This window comes from Gorilla gorilla, chromosome 5, assembly GCF_029281585.2.
Source record: "Gorilla gorilla gorilla isolate KB3781 chromosome 5, NHGRI_mGorGor1-v2.1_pri, whole genome shotgun sequence".
NCBI classification, from domain to species: domain Eukaryota; kingdom Metazoa; phylum Chordata; class Mammalia; order Primates; family Hominidae; genus Gorilla; species Gorilla gorilla.
This window is the reverse complement of record NC_073229.2, coordinates 115214019-115231794: the sequence shown is the minus strand read 5'-3', so window position 1 is coordinate 115231794 and position 17776 is coordinate 115214019.

Below are 17776 nucleotides of genomic sequence, written 5' to 3'. Positions count from 1 at the left end.
GATTCAGTGTCTGGTGAAGGCCAACTTCCCGGTTTATAGACAGTGTCTTATAGCTGTGTCCTCACATGATGGAAGGGACAAAGCAGCCCTTTGGGCCCTCTTTCATAATAGCTCTAATCCTATACCCATAGGTTCCACCTCCTAATACATAACCTTGGGGGTTAGGATTTCAACATATGAATTCCTGCGGGACACAAAATTCAGTCCATTGCAACAGCTAAATTCTGTAATTTAACATGCTTATTATTTTAGAATTGCTCTTCCCCAACTAGTTTGAGTCACTAACGTATTAGTACATAAGACTGCTACATGTACGTAGAAATATTTTAAGGATCACTAACATTTTTCGGATAAAGCAATTTAAGTGCAGTTTACCTCTGATAAAATTTTGTTTTCAATTTAAAATAAGCATATTTTAGTGAATTTGCCTTGTTGTCTTTGAGACATCAAACTGTTTGCTCAGTTAAAAACTTGCAAAATTAATTACATTCTAAACCCACAAGAAAAGTGTATGTTCTAAATTTCACTGCAAGAATCACTACTATTATATATGTCAATACTTAGTAACACTAATTTAACAAGGACTGATTTTCAAAACAGGCATTTAACTTGGAAGACATTGCTTTAACCTTCCTGTGTTAAAAAAATAGAAAATATTTCCTGTGTTAAAAAAAACAACATAAAAAATACAAAATGATACTGAATATTTACTAATTCACTATTAGCTTGTTTGTTGTTTTTATTACTTGAAATACCTCAAGGAGCCATCAGACCCACAAATCAAATAGTTTAGTCACAAATCACATGAATTAAAACTATCTCAGCAGATACAATGTTGGTTTATAGAAAAAAAATATATTTTGTACCTGATGGTCAACAAACTAGCAGTTTGCTTTTCCAGAAGGAAAGGGAATTTCAGTGACAAGGGTCCTCTGAAACCTTCTGCGTCTGTTTCCCTGACATTCAAACATGGCCTTGTTCGTTCTCTAGGAGCCTCAAGGCTTGAAAGTCATCCAAGAGCCAGGGACCAATCTAAAGTAGATTGGCTTATACCCAAATTTAATGAAACTTCCTTAGAGGAAACTGATTTCCCTCATTATCCTTTATGTAGATAATATGTGGAATTAATTCTCCTTCACTAAGTTATCATTACATTGAGCACACAAACACAGATATAATGTTATTAAAAGTAATGGAATGAGTTCATTCACTGTTAACTTTAATGGTTATATCCTCTCCAGTGTCCCAGAGAAATGCCTCTGTCTCTCTGCTTTAGCAGATTAAAGGTCAGGCCTAAGGTTACCAAATTTCATGCTCACTAGAGAAATATCTACTCTCTCTCAGGCCTTACTCCCTTGGAACTCTGAATGAGGCTGGGAGGAGGAGACAAAACTGTTCTAAAATACTTTCCAATGTGACAGCGACAGGCACAGATATATATTTCTACACATTTGTTTTGCAATGCAATTGAAAAATACAATTTTATTTTTTAAATAAAATTATAAGAAATTAAACCTGAGACATTTAACTTTAACATTTATTATTGATTTTTCCTTTCTGGGTATTGGAATTAGTATTTCTTTGTAAATATTGAACAATCATACTTACATACTTATTAATATTCGGAGTGAGTAAAGCCTGAACGGGTAACACCTTTACATTCTAAGCATCAATCTTATTGTTCATTTTGCTAAAGTAAAACCTAATTAACCTTTATTTGCTGCAAAAAAAAAAAATTCACTAAGCATTTCTTGGCTATACCCACAAAAAAAATTACAGAACTATAAATGCAATGTAAGAGAAATACACATACACTCATATATTCATATATATATACACACCCATGTATATATAATATAAAATGTATTTTATATTATATATAAATGTAAATATTAGTATATATACTAATGTAATTATATATCTATATATTATATATGTAATTATATATTATATATGTTTTATATATTATATATAATATATAATTTATATATTATATATGTAATTATATATATATTTTGTATATATAATTAGTATAGATATAAAATGTAAATATTAGTATATATACTAATATACCACATCACAGAAGCATAAGCTTACCCCTATTTTAATTTTATTAGTTCAAGAAGCATTAAATTTCTATGTGTTAAGCACTGCTATATTAACTTTGAAAATATGAAGGCAAACAATAAAGGTTTTGTGTCCTTAGAGTTAATGATTGAGGAGGGAAGGCAGACTTGCAGACTTAACTAAACATCAGTAACCCTAATTACATGAGGAGTGCTCAACACAAACAAAAATAAGTTTTTAGCGTTAAAAAAACAATAAGGAGAAAAACAAGGCTTTCAGCCAAGATGTAATAACAGGGACCAAATTTACACTCTTATTACAAGCAACCAAAGTACCAAACAAAATATGTAAAATTATGGTTTTGAACACATTGGAAATGAGGGGTTTGGTTTGAAACAGATGAATTGAATCATACCTATGATTGCCCCAGCTTATTTCCTAGAGGTAGTTTCCAGGTTGTGATGCAAAGACGGGAATCCAGGCAGAGCCCAGTGAACTCCCTGAGTTGAGGAGACAGAGTTGGGAGCTCAGGGAAGACAAGATTCCTGGTGTTTGCAGAGCAGAACACTGAAGAGGAGAGAGATACACAGGAAGAGAACTCCACAGAACTGCAGGTGTTCCCCACTGAGTATTTGGTTAAGCACCAAAGAGTGCCTGTGTGTGAGAAAACTACCCAAGGCCAGGAAAGGGCCACTCAGAAGAATAAGAAGTAACAGCACCCAGGAATAACACATGGCCAGGAATCATGCCTATCCCCAATAATCAAAATGTAAATCCTCATAATTCATGGGCATCAGTTAAAGAATTAAGATGGGTATTACCTCAAGAATGGGAACAAATAATAGCTTTGTTCTACCTAACAAAGCTTAAAAGCAAGACCCTAAAACATTAAACTAGTTTGAAGTAACTTAACCACATTCAAATACAAAGCTCTAGAATATTTTTAAAATTCAACAATATTCAGCAATCAACAGGGCAAAATTTACAATGGCTGGCACCCATAAAAATTATAAAGTATGCAAAGAAGGAAAATACAACCTATAATACAGAGAAAAAAGTCAATCAATAAAAATTAACACAAGTATGACACAGATGGCATTAAAACAGTCATTACAACTGAATTCAATATATTCAAAAGGTAGAGAAAAAGTTGAACTTTTTAAATAAAAGATATAAAAAAGACCCCATTTATATGTTCAGAAGTAGAAATTACAATGTTTGCTTTGTAAAATACACAGGCTGAGAATAATGGCAGATGACATTTCAGAAAAAAAGATTAGTGAACTTAAAGACATAGTAATAGAAACTATAAAAATGAAACACACAGAGAAGAAAAGACTTGCAAAAAAAGAGTAGAGCACTAGTGAAATGTGAGATAATTTTAATTGACCAAATATATGAGCAATTGGAGTCCCTTAAAGGGAAGACAAAAAAATTTTTGAAAAAATAATGGCTAAAACTTTACAAATTTGATAAAATCCGTATACTCACACATAAACAGAGCTTAACAAAGCCCAAGTACAAACATATATATGACTATACCATGGCACATAATAAACCAATTACATGAAGCCAGTGATAAAAATACAAATCTTAGAAGCACTTGGAGAAAAAGAGAAATTACACACAGGACTAAAATATGGATAGTAAAAGATTCCTTGTTAAACAATTAAAGCAGGAAGACAATAGACCAACACTTCTGAAGTACTAAAAGAAAAAACAACTTAGAGTTCTCTAACCTAAAAAAAGCTTTCAAAAACAAAGGTGAAACAAGGATTTGTTCACACATACAAAAGATGAAATAATTCATTAACAGCAAAACTAAATTACAATAAATACTAAAGGAAGTCTTTCAAATAGAAGAAAAATGATACCACACAGAAACCTAGACCTACACAAAGGAATAAAGAACAATGGAAATGATAAGTACATGGGTAAATTTATTATAAAGAGTTTATTCTTATAACTTAAATCTGTTTAAAAGACAATTAATTGCTTAAAGCAAAACAATAACAATGTATTATGGGATTTGTCACATATATAAAGTAAAATGTATGACATTAATAGCACAAAATGTATACTAAACCCTAAAAGAATCACTTAAATGTCAAAACAAAGAGTTATGATTACCAAAAAAGGACACAAAATGAAATTATAAAAAATAATCCAAAAAAGCCAAAAAATAAAGTGAATAAAAAATAAGTAGAGATAAGTAGAAAACAAGGAGCATGATGGTACATTTAAACAAGACTTTGTCAATAATTACACTACAAGTAAATGGTCTAAATACTCCATTTTAAAAGCAGAGATTATAAAACTGAATAAGAGAGTAAGATAATTTACATGCTGACTATAAGAAACCCATGTTAAATATAAAGACATAAATAGTTTTGAGGTAAAATAAATGGGAAAAATTTGAAAAAAATCAAAGGAAAATAAGAGTGGTTATATTGTTATCAGGCAACACAGAAAAAAGAATATTACAAAGAATATGACAAAGAAGGTCATGTTACAATGCTAAAGAAATTCTTCAAAAAATAACTATCCTTAACATTAATCACCTAATAATGGAGCTCAAAATACATGACAAAAATCTGAAATGCAAAGATACATCCATAAATATAGGATGAGATTTCTGCCCCTAGTGAAATAACAGGAGGAACAAATAGAAACAAAATCTTAAAGTTATAAAATTATTGAACAATACTATCATCTAATTTGATATAATTGAAAGTTATAGAATGTGCCACCCAGAAAACAGCACAACATATTGTTTTTAAGTGAATGTATAACATTTGTCAAGATAAACTACATTCTGTTCCGCAAAACAAATCTAAATAATTTAACCTTGGTGTCATTGTCCTGCCTAGAGATCCTCCATCCTTGAGCCACGGCATCACCAAACCACCCACAAACATACCCTACAATCTGCTCTGACTTTGGCAAGCACAGAAGACCTGTAGGTCCCTGGGAGTTGTAGATCCCTGGAGATTTAATCTTCAGCAAAGGCCACCCCTAAGCAAGGGGAAGCACAGGCCACCAAAGGCTCCCTTGAAATAAAGGAAACACAGACACAGCACCAAACAGTGAAGGGGACACCACTGACATCTGGGAACAGATGTGGAGAAAGAGTCATCTTTAAATATCTGCTGTACACTGTTGCAGACACAGTAGTGGATCTTCTCACCCTGCCTAGTGAGCTTGCGCTAAAAGAAAGCACTTTTCTCACTTTTCCGGCAGATCCAACCCCACTGGAAGTGAGCAGAAACTAAACAAAATCACTTTTCATGCCTTTCTGGTGGCTCCACCCCCACTAAAATCAAGGCTGTGCCTGCTCAGGCTTTCAGGAAGGGTGGGTTTCAACTCCCCCTCTCTACACGGTGTGGCAGTACCCCAGCAATGGAGGATAAACCATGAAGTTACCTGCCCTAGACTGTGGGTCAAAGCTCTGCTCTGACCCCCATTCTAGTGATAACTGTCAGACAGGAAGATCTATAGCACAGAGCCACACTGTGGTCAGGAACCAAAGGACAAAGCCTTTAAAACAGATGGTTGTGAACCCCATGACAGGAGTGCGACAGTGAAGCAAACTGCATTACTGCCAGTCTAGGGTGAAGAGCTGGTGCACCCCCACCCCTGCCCCTTCCTCTGAGACTTTCAAGGCACCCCATCACGATCTCTTCCTGCCACCCTAATCAGGGCAGGTGCATCCAATGGGCACCAGACTATCTGCCAGCTCTTAATCTTAAGTGCCCTCTACGGGACTGCAGCCTAAACTGCATCACCAAATGAAAATACATCCTCATAACAAGCAGCATCTGAGAAAGATATTGAACAGAAAGTATTCACAACCAAGGAACCCACACAGAGCCTTGGCCCCATGAAAGCAACCAAAAAAAAAAAAAAGCCAATCATACACACATACGTGACATACACCGTAGTCATACCCTCAAGGGAGAAAACAACAAAAAAATTAAAGCCCCATCCAAATGATAGAAAATCCAAAAAAAAAGAAAAAGAAGAAGACAGCTCCCTCAGATTAGAAAGAATCAGCACTAGAACTCTGTCAGTACAAAAAGCCAGAGTGTTTTGTCACCTCCAAAGGATCTCATTAGCTCCCTAGCAATGGATCCTAATCAGATTGAAACATCTGGGATGATATTTAAAGAATTTAAAATACAAATTGCAAAGAAACTCAATTAGATCCAAAAGAAGGTTGAAATCCAAAAAAAAAAAAAGTGAAAAAAAAAGATTTGGGATATAAAAGACAATATAGCTGTGTTAAGAAAGAATCAGGCTGGGCACAGTGGCTCACACCTATAATCCTAACACTTTGGGAGGCAAAGGCAGGTGGATCACTCGAGCTCAAGAGTTTAAGACCAACCTAGGCAACACGGTGAAATCCTGTCTCTACAAAAATTACAAAAATTAGCCAGGCATAGTGGCATGTCTGTAGACCCAGCTTTGGGGGGCCAAGGCAAGAGGATCACTTGAACCTGGTAGGTCAAAGAGGCTGGAGTGAGCTGAGATTGTGCCACTGCACTCCAGCCTAGTTTCAGGTGCATTATATTTATTGTGCACTTTATTTCTATTATTATTACATTGTAATATATAATTAAATAAGTATCCAACTCACCATAGTGTAGAATCAGTGGGATCCCTGAGAGTGTTTTCCTGCAACCAGACAACACCTTCTGGGGATAATGGAAGACAGTTACACATCATCAGGAATTAGATTACCATAAGCAGAGCACAACTTAAATCCCTGGCATGTGCAGTTCACAATAGGGTTTACGCTTCTATGAGACTCTAATGCCACTGCCCATATAACAGGAGGCGGATCTGAGGTGATAATGCGAGCCATGCGGACATGCTATAAATACAGATGAAGCTTCACTTGTCTGCCCACCACTCACCTCTTGCTGTGCAGCCTGGTTCTTAGGTCACAGATGGTCCAGCACGTATCTGTGGCCTGGGGTTTGGAGACCCCTGGTTTAGAGAATGCAGACCACAACCTAGGTGGCTGGTCTGCCTGACCAAACTTGCTTCTGCTTTCAATCCCAGAAATGGTCCAGTCCCTGCTGGGGCTTGGCTACAGCATTGTTTGACCTTGAAACTGCAGCAAAAATCATCTGCCAAGAGGTCCAGAATGAACTGCCCACATTGCTGTCTTGGAGAAAAGGCTTGTCTGTTGGCTGACATTAGTCTCTGCAGTTAACCTGAAAGTTGCCCTGAAGCACTGTTCTAGCCTTCTTCAGCTGAAGTCCTAGCTCAGAGCTGTTCATACAAAGACCCAGGAGACTTGCCCGTATATCACAGTCAGAGAGTCTGAGCTTCCCTTATGAGCTAGCTAACCTTCATTCCACAGATTCTGAGGAGGCCCAATAACAATTCCAGCCCCTCACTGCAGTTGGGGAAGCAATCCACCTGTGCTAAGCTCTGCTGGGAGATTTGTACCTGTTTGGACCAATGAGACTGGGCTCTCCAGCCTCCATCACACAACAAATCTTAAGGGGGCCCATTCCCAGCTCTGGCCCCTCCTGCAGTAATCGGGAAACCATCTCACCTGTGCAAGGACTTCCTGGGAAATACACATCTCTCTGAGCCAAGGAGCAGGTGCTCCAGCCTTGGCCTCAAGGAATCCAGTCTTATATCTAGCCTTCAGTTGGGAAAGTACCCTGTCTGTGCTGAGACCTGCTAGGAGACACGTGCCTCCCTGAGCCAACAAGATAGACTCTCCAGCCTCTATCCTATAGCAAATCCCAGGGGACTCAGTCTCAGCTACAGTCTGCAGTTGGAAAACTATCCTGGCTGTGCAGTGTCCTTGTAGGAGAAAGGTGACCCTTTGAGCCAATCAGGCTTTCCTGCCTCTGTCCCCTAGGAGATCCCAAGGGGGGCCCAGTCTTAGCTCAAACCCCTCCTGCTACAGTTGGGGAACTATCCCATCTGTGCAGGTACCTGCTGGGTGGTGCACACTGTCTAAACTAATGAGACAGGCCCACCAGCGTCCTTTCCGCTGCAGATCCTGAAGTTGGTCCAATCTCAACTCTAGCCCCTCTCACTGCATCTGGTAACCCATACCAGCTGTGCAGAGATCGGGGAGTCATGCTTGTCTTAGCCACTGGGGTAGTCTTCTAAACTTAAGTCCCTGGCTTGCACTCCCACACAGCCCCAGTACTCTCCTTAAGTCTTCCCCAGATCCTTCTGGACCAGAAAGCCATGTCAACCTTGCCCTTGTGAGACTCATGGCAAGCCTGGGTTTAGAGCGTCCTCTAGTGCAGGTACCTGCACAGATCACAAGCTCTGAAACACAACAGTCCATCAGCTTAGAATCCTTGGAAAGACCTCTGTAGGACAGGTGAAAACAAAGACAGACTGCAAACACTAAAATAAATCCCTAATCCCTAAATGTGCAAAGATCATTGTGCATCCACAGACATCAAGAACATTCAGAAAAATATGACCTTACCAAACATACAAAATAAGGTGTCAGAGACTAGACCCAAAGTTATGGGATGTGCAGTCTCTCCTACAAAGAACTCAAAATAGCTGTTTTAAGGAAGTTTAATAAATATTTTTAAAAGAGAGAGAGAGAACCAGTTCAGAAATTTATCAGAAAAAAATTTAATGCAGAGATTAAAGTAAGTTTTAAAAATCAAACAGAAATCATGGCGCTAAAAAAAGTACGATGAATGAAATGAAAAATGCAATAGAGCACATCAACAGCAGAGTTGATCAAACAGAAGAAAGAATCAGTGCTCAAAGACAGGCTATTTGGAAACACAATCAAAGAAGGTAAAAGAAGAAAAAAATGAACAAGCTTACAGGAACTACGGGACAACTTTAAAAGAGTAAATATTCAGATTATCTAAGTTCGAGGGAACTGAGAAAGACAACGAGCAGAAAGGTTATTCAGTGATATAATAGAAAACTTTACAAACCTGGAGATAAGATATAAATATCCCTGTATAGGAAAGTCAAAGGTCACGAGTCAGATTCACCCAAATAAGAATATTCCAAGGCATATTATAATCAAACTCACAAAGGTCAAAAATAAAGCCAGAATACAGAAAGCAGCCAGAGAAAAGAAGGAAGTAACATATAAAGGATATCCAATATGACTTGCAGCAAATTTCTCAGCAGAAACTCTACAGACCAGGAGGGAGTGAAACAATATATTCAGAATGCAAAAGGGAAAAAAAGCTAACCAATAATACTGTATGATATTGTACCCAGCAAAGTTATCCTTCAGAAATGAGGAGAGATAGACTTTTCCTGACAAACAGAAGCTAAGGGAATTTATTGCCACCAGATTTGTCCTACAAGAAATGTTGAAAGGAGTCATTGAAACTGAAATAAATGAACGCTAATATGATTATTATAGTAATATTGTAATTGTGATATTTAAACCATTTATATCTTCAGTAAGAAGACTAAAAAAGAAAACTACTTAAATAATAGTAACTAAAACAATTTGTTAAAGTTAAGCAATATAAAAAATGTAACTTGTGACATCAAAAAATCAAAGTGGGAAAAAAAGAAAGTTAATAAGTACAGAGTTTTATATTTTGTTTTGTGTCTTTTACTTTTTGTGATCAAAGTTATATTGGTGGCTGTTTTAAATATCATTATAACTATAGGATATTTTTTGTAGCCTTCATGATAACCAGAAAGCAAAAATTTATAATGGATATACTAAAAATGAAAGGCAATGACTTAAAACATATTAGCAGAGAAAATCTCCTAACCACAAAGCAAGGTAAGCAGGAAGAAAGGAGGAGATGAAAGAAAGAACAAGAAGAAAAAAGAAGGGAAAGGAAAGTGAGGGGAGGGGAGAGGAGGGGAGAAGAGGGAAGCGGAGATTTTATCTAAGTGTGGCAAAAAACACATTTTCCTCATCAGCACATAGAACATTCTGCAGGATAAACCATATCTTAGGCCATAAAACAAGTCTCAACAAGTTCAAAAAGTCAAAATTGTATCAAGTATATTTTCTGAACACAATGGAATAAAACTAGAAATCAGTAACCAGAGGAACTTTGAAAATTGTATAAATTCATGGAAATTAAACATGTTCCTCAATGTACAATGAGTCAATGAAGAAATTAAAAAAGAAATTCTAAAAAGCTTTTGAAACAACTGAAAATGGAAACACAACATACCAGAACCCGTGGGATACAGCAAAAACAGTCCTAATAATGTTTCTAGCAATAAACACCTATATCACAAAAAATAGAAAGACTTCAAATAAACAACCTAATGATGTACATCAAGGAACTAGAAAAGCAAGAACAAACTAAACCCCAAATTAGTAGAAAAAAATAATAATAAAGATCTGAGCAGAAATAAATGAAATTGAGAGCAATGTATACAAAAGATCAACAAAATTTGAATTTGGTTTTTTGAAAAGATAAACAAAATAAGCAAAACTTTAGCTAGACTAAGAAAAAAAGAGATGATCCAAATAATATCAGAGATGAAAAAGGAAACATTAAAACTGATAGCACAGAAATACAAAAGATCATTAGACTCTTATGAACAACGATATGCCAACAAATTGGAAAACCTAGAAGAAATGGATGTATTTCTGGACATATACAACTTAATAAGATTGAACCATGAAGAAATAGAAAACTTGAACAGCAGAATAGTTAATAATGAGAAATTCAATAACACATTAAAAAGATCACTCACCATGATCAAGCGGGATTCATCCCAGTGATGCAAGGATGGTTCAACATATATAAATCAATATACATGATATATCACATCAACAGAGTAAAGGACAAAAACCTGATCTGTTCAAAAGCAGCTGAAAAAGTACTTGAAAAAATTCAATATCTCTTTATGATTAAAAAAACAAACCTAAACAATTTGGATGTAGAAGGAGCATACCTCAACAAGATAAAAGCCTTATATAACAAGCCCACAGCTAATATCAAACAAATGGGGAAAAATTTAAAGCCTTTCAAAAAGTTTAGGAAGAGAGCAAGGATGCCTACTTCCACCACTTTTATTCAACATAGTACTGGAAGTCCTGGCCAGAGCAATTAGGCAAGATTAAAAAAGAAAGAGTATCCAAGTTGGAAAGGAAGAAGTCAAATTATCCTTGTTTGCAAACAACATTATTTTATACTCGAAAAAACCTAAAGACTCCCTCAAAAAATTATTAGAATGGGTAAATGAATTTAGTCAGGTTGGACTATACAAAATCAACCTACAAATATCTGTAGCATTCCTATAAGCTAATCGTGATCAATCTGAAAAAGAAATCAAAATGTAAACCCACTTACAATAACTACAAACCAAAAAATACCTAGTAATAAATTTAACCAAAGAAGTGAAAGATCTGATTAGAAAAATTGAAGAGGACACAAAATAATGGAATAATGCCCATGCTCAAGTATTGGAAGAATAAATATTATTAAAATGTGCATACTACCCAAAGTAATCTACAGTTTCAATACAATCTTATCAAAATAAGAATGATATTCTTCACAGAAATAGGAACCTCAATCCCAACATTTATATGGAATCACAAGAGACACGAATTAGCTAAAGCAATCTTGAGGAAAAAAAAAAAGCTAGAGGGATCACACTACCTCATTTCAGATTATACTACAAAGCTATCATAACCAAAACAGTGTAGTACTGGCATAAAAATAGACACATAAGCCAATGGAATACAATAGAGAACGCAGAAGTAAATTCACATACTTACAGCCAACTCATTTTTGATAAAGGTGCTAAAAATATACACTGAGGAAAGTATAGTCTCTTTAATAAATACTGGTAGGAAACTGGATATTCATATGCAGAATGAAGCTAGATGCCCATCTTTTACCATATAAAAAATCAATACAAAATGGATTAAACAATTAATTGTAAGATCTGAAACTATGAAAGTACTAGAAGCAAACGTTGGGAAACACTGCAGGACATCAGTCTAGAGAAGGAGTTTTTGGGTAAGATCTTAAAAGCACAGGAAACAAAAGCAAAAATAGACAAAAGGGATTATATAAAGCTAAAAAGCATCTGCACAGCAAAGGAAACAATTAACCAAGTGAAGAGACAACCTATACAGTGGGAGAAAAATATTTGCAAACTATTCATCCAAGGTATTAATAATCAGAATATATAAGACACTCAAATAACTCAACAGCAATAAAAGTAAATAAATAATCCAATTTTAAAATGGGCAAAAGACCTGAATAAACAGTTTTCAAAAGAAAACATACAAATGGCCAACAAGTATATGGAAAAGATGCCCAACATCATTAATCATCAGGGAAATGAAATTCAACACCACAATGAGACATCATCTTACACCAGTTAGAACGACTATTATCAAAAAGACAAAAAAATAACAATTGCAGTTGAGGATGCAGAGAAGGAAGAACACTCATATGCTATTGGTTGGGAAGTAAAGTAATACAGCCATTATGAGAAACAGTATGGAAGTTCCTCAAAAAACTAAAAATAGAGCTACTATATAATTCAGGAATCCCATTGCTGAGTATATAATCAAAAAAAAAGGAAACTAGTATGTAGAAAAAATATTTGCACTCCCACGTTAATTAAAGCATTATTCACAATAGCTAAGATTGGAATTAATCTAAGAGTCCAGCGATGAATGAATGAATAAAGAAAACATGGTATGTATACACAATGAAAAATTATTTGGCCATAAAAAATAATGAAATCTCATTATTTGCAGCAACATGGATTGAACTGGAAGTCATTATTTTATATGAAATAAGCCAGTCACAGAAAGACAAATATTACATTTTATCACTTATATGTGAGAACTAAAAAAGTAGTTCTCATGGAAGTAAAGAGTAGAATGGTGTTTACCAGAGGCTGGGAAGGGATGGTGATGGGGGGAGTGAGGAGAAGTTGGTTAATGGAGTTTTTCCTAGTAATGCCAGGTAGGTTTCTCATTTGAAAAATTGATAAATATTATTTACGACGTTGGCAAACTAAGAAGGGAAAACAATATGATCATCTATTTAAATTTTAAAAAAAAAACCTTTTTGTAAGATCCAAAATGAAATATCTATTCCTGATTTTAAACAAAAATATCTCGTCAAATTGGGAATAGAAAGAAACATCCTCAGCCTGATGAAGTAGATCTTTGAAAAATCTATAGCTAACAGCATCCATAATTGTGAAAGACTAAATACTTTCCCCCTAAGATGAGGAACAAGACAGTGATGTAGTCTGTAACATTTCTATTCAACATTGTTCTGGAGGTTCTACCCAATATAATAGGCAAGAAAAACAAATTAAAGTAATCCAGATCAGAAAGAAAGAACAAAATAACTTTTATTCACAGATGACATGACATCTATCTGGAAAATTCTATGGAATATATTAAACAGTTATAAACTAATAAGTGAATTTAACAGGTTGCAAGATATGAGACCAACATATAAAAATCAATTGTCTTTTGATATACTACCCGTAAAAAATGGGAAATGATATTAAGAAAACAATGCCATTTATAAATAAGTAGCATACATAATATTTAAACACTGAGAGGTAAACCTAACAAGGTATATGCAATGTACAACATACAATGAAACTACAAAATGTTGCTGAGAGAAATTAAAAGTGACTTACAGAGTTACACCATATCCACGACTGACAGAGAAGTCTAGAATTCATACAGAAACTCAAAGAACCTAGAATAGCCAAACCAACTTCGGGAAAAAAGAACATAGCTGGTGAACTGCACTACCTGACTTTAAGACATTACAAAGCTATAGTAATCAAGATAGTGCAGTATTGGTGTCAAGACTGACAAATAGATAAACGGAACACAATAGAGAGTACAGAAATAGATCCATACACATGGTCAACTGATTTTCAATGAAGAAGAAAAGACAATTCAGTAGAGATCAAAAATTGGTGCTCAAACAATCAGATATCCATATGCAAAATATGAAATTTGATCTATACATCACATCATAGACCTAAATTTAGTATATAAAGCTTCAAAATTTCTAGAAGAAAGCACAGAAGAAAAGTCCTGTGATGTGGAGTTAGGCAAATATTTCTTAGATAAAATATCATATCAAAAAATTCATTTTTTAAAGTAATAAACTTTATTAAAAAAAAACCTTTTGCTTCTCCAAAATTATCGTTAAGGGAATGAAAAGAGAAGCCACAGACTGGTAGAAAATATTTGCAAATCATATATCTGACAAAATACTTGTATCCAGAATATATGGGAACTCTCAAAACTCAGTAACAAACAGCTCAATTAAAAACAAACCGGCAAAAGATTTGAAGGAAAAAAATTACACTACCAAAGAAGATATATGGATGATAGATAAGTACACAAAAATATGCTTAACATTATTGTTCATTAGGGAAATGCAAAACAAGGCCTCAGTAAGATGCCACTCCACACTTCTTAGAATGCCTAAAATTAAAATGATTGATGGTATCAAGTGTTGGCAAGAATGCAGAACAACAGCAACTCTCATGGACTGCTGGTGGGAATGTAAAACTGCAGTCACTTTGGTAAACGGTTTGCCAGTTTCTTAAAGAGTTATACATACACTTACCACAGGACCCAGCCATGTCACTTCTACATATTCACTTCTAGGTATAAACAAATCGTGATTAGGTAAATGATGGATTCCATACAATGGAAAACTACTCAGCAATAAAAAGGAATGAACTAATGATACACACAACAATATGGATCAATCTCAAAATAATTAAGCTGAGTCAAAGAAGCCAGACAAAAAAGGGTACATTCTTTACATGTACGAATTTATATAAAATTCCAGAACATGCAAAGAAATCTTTACTGACACAAAGCAGATTAGTGGTTGCCTAGCGATGGAGATGGGGCAGGGAAGGGGAGGAGGAGGGAGCTGAGGAAACTTTGGGTGGTGCTGGATATGCTTACGCTTATTATCTAATTATGGTGATCGTTTCACAAGTTCATTCATCTTCAAACTTATCAAATCTTACCTTTTAACATGGACAGTTTTTGGCATATCTATTATGCCTCAATAAAGCTGTTAAAAAGAGAGAAAAGCCTTGGCTCATTCAAAATTAAGGGTGAAATGTAGATCAGAAATGAATCCCAAGGTTAGGCAAGCAGAAGCCAGTTTTTGACCTTTCCCAAGATACTAAAAGAAAAGAGATATTCAAGAAGTAAGTGATTTTCAAAGTATTAAAGGGCTCAGAAATGTCATCCCAAATATGATGGAGAAAGGCAAGTAATTTGGCATTTTTCAGGCACCAGTGATTTTCAGGGATACCATCTGATAAGAGGGATATGAAAGCAAGTTAAAATTAGCTTGAGAAATAAATGGAATTATAGAAGCAGATAGGGTTAAAAACACCTTGATAAGGGCTTAAAAGAAATGGAATTAGGGAATACAGAATCCAGGACTTTGAAGGCAATGTACAGCCACAGGAGGGATTTTCTGAGATGTGAATACCTGAGCGTGTTTGAGGGCGGAGAGGAAGGAGCAGCGGAGAGGCACACGAGAAGGCAAAAGAAAAAAAAGAAGAGATGAAGCAAAGTTCTAAGTAGATAGGTGGATATGGATCTAAGAGTAAAAGTGGATCAGGACACCACAGAAAAGAGGAAACACTTGCCTTCCATTTAGAAATAAAAGAAAACAGTATTTATTTATTTATTTTTATTTTATTTATTTATTTATTTATTTATTTATTTATTTATTTATTTATTTATTTATTTATTTTGAGATAGAGTCTCGTTCTGTCGCCCAGGCTGGAGTGCAGCGGTGCCATCTCGGATCACTGCAAGCTCCGCCTCCCAGGTTCACCCCATTCTCCTGCCTCAGCCTCCCGAATAGCTGGGACTACAGGCGCCCGCCACCACGCCCGGCTAATTTTTGTATTTTTAGTAGAGACGGGGTTTCACCATGTTAGCCAGGATTGTCTCAATCTCCTGCCTCGTGATCCACCCGCCTCGGCCTCCCAAAGTGCTGGGATTACAGGCGTGAGCCACTGCGCCCGGTCGAAAACGTTTTAAAAAGAAAGATGGATAGAAATGTAGGGTAAATGTGTCGGAGGAAAAGAAGAATTTGTGAAGGGGCTCTGTCCATATAATGAGAGTTTCTATCTTCTCAGTGAAAAAGCAAGTCAAGACAATCTGCTGAATTGTGCTAGGAACTTTAGAAGAGGCCTAGAAATGTAGAATCATTTCTATGGGAACACCCAGAGATAAGTAAAAGTTTGGGGGTGTTATATTGAAGGCTCAACCAAGTTTATAACAAAAATTATTATAAAGCCGATAAACAAAGAAATGGGATTTTTTTTTTTATTCTAGAAGCAAAAGCAGAGAAAACAAATGTTTGGTTCGACCAGGAGTTGGAAGTTAGCCAAGTGGGTACAGCCAAAGGTCAAGAAGGAGACAGAATTGCAGCTGCTTCTTAAAGTGTATTTGAAATGGTGCCTCAGTACTGACACATCCATCCACTCACTGAAAAAAAATAAAAATACTCATTTAGGATCTGGTAGAACTTGTGTTGTGGAGCATGTAAGAACAACTATCTTCAATGAAGGTTAGCAGTATATAATCACTGGGAGAATAAATACATTTATTGATTCCTATGCTTTGTTGTGGACATTAGGCTGCAATTGAATCACAGTATCTTAGAACCAGAAGAGATTTTGAGGGTTATAAATTTCAACACTCTCATTTTATTGATGAAGAAACAGACACAGAAAAGTCTGAAGATTTTTCCAAAAGTAATAGGAAATAGAATAAGATCTTTCTGGCTCCCAGTCAGTACTTTAGCCATTCACCAAACCTCTTTTTCAAACTTTCCGATCAACATTTAAAGGTATTTGTATTGCACGTTATACCTGAAAATACCAAAACAAGTCTGTTATTTTATGAAATAATTTTGATTAGGGAAACTCTGCTCTAACAGTGAGTTTTAAAATATGCTAGCCATGGCTATATCACCTACTATTTTCCAAGGTAGTTAAATTGTGTTTTAAATTCGAGACAACACCAGTATTAGACTATACTTATTCCTAGCATATTCCAGCTCTGATACTGTTTTTTTATATTTACAATTGAAACTATAAGCCTATTTTAAATAGTGCTATTTTACTGCCTATTGTTTCCAGTTTCTAACCAATTTCCTAATTAAAGTAAATGCCATAGCAGGATCTGGTTTGAACTATACACTTTGAGATGATAGCAACAAAAAAGAAGAGCGGGAAGTTATTCCCAAATGGGAACATAAGATTATTGTAATTACTCCACCCTTGCCCAAAGGATAAACTCCAAACTCATTATGATAATACGCAAAAAGCCTTTCATGACCTGACCTTATGACCCCTTTAGTCTCATCTCCACTTTCTCTCTGTTCCAGTCATATTTAATTACTTGCCACTCCTTCATGTGCTCAACTCTTGTATTTTTGTGGAGCAAGCCATTCCCCATCTGGGTCACAGCATAATAATCCCCATTCGTCCTTTAAGATCAAAGGCTTTCTGTGATACCTTGCCTGAGCTCCATGACATCTCTGGGAAGGGTAGACTACTTCCTATTTTGTGCACCTAGTTCTTTTATGAAAGCCACTAATGTTCTTTCTTCCTTTCTTTCAATATATTGATGTGTATGAAATTGTGATTCCTTAGAGGTCAAGAGCTATGTCTTATTCACCTTTAGTTTCATAACACAATAACACAGTTCCTGGCCCAC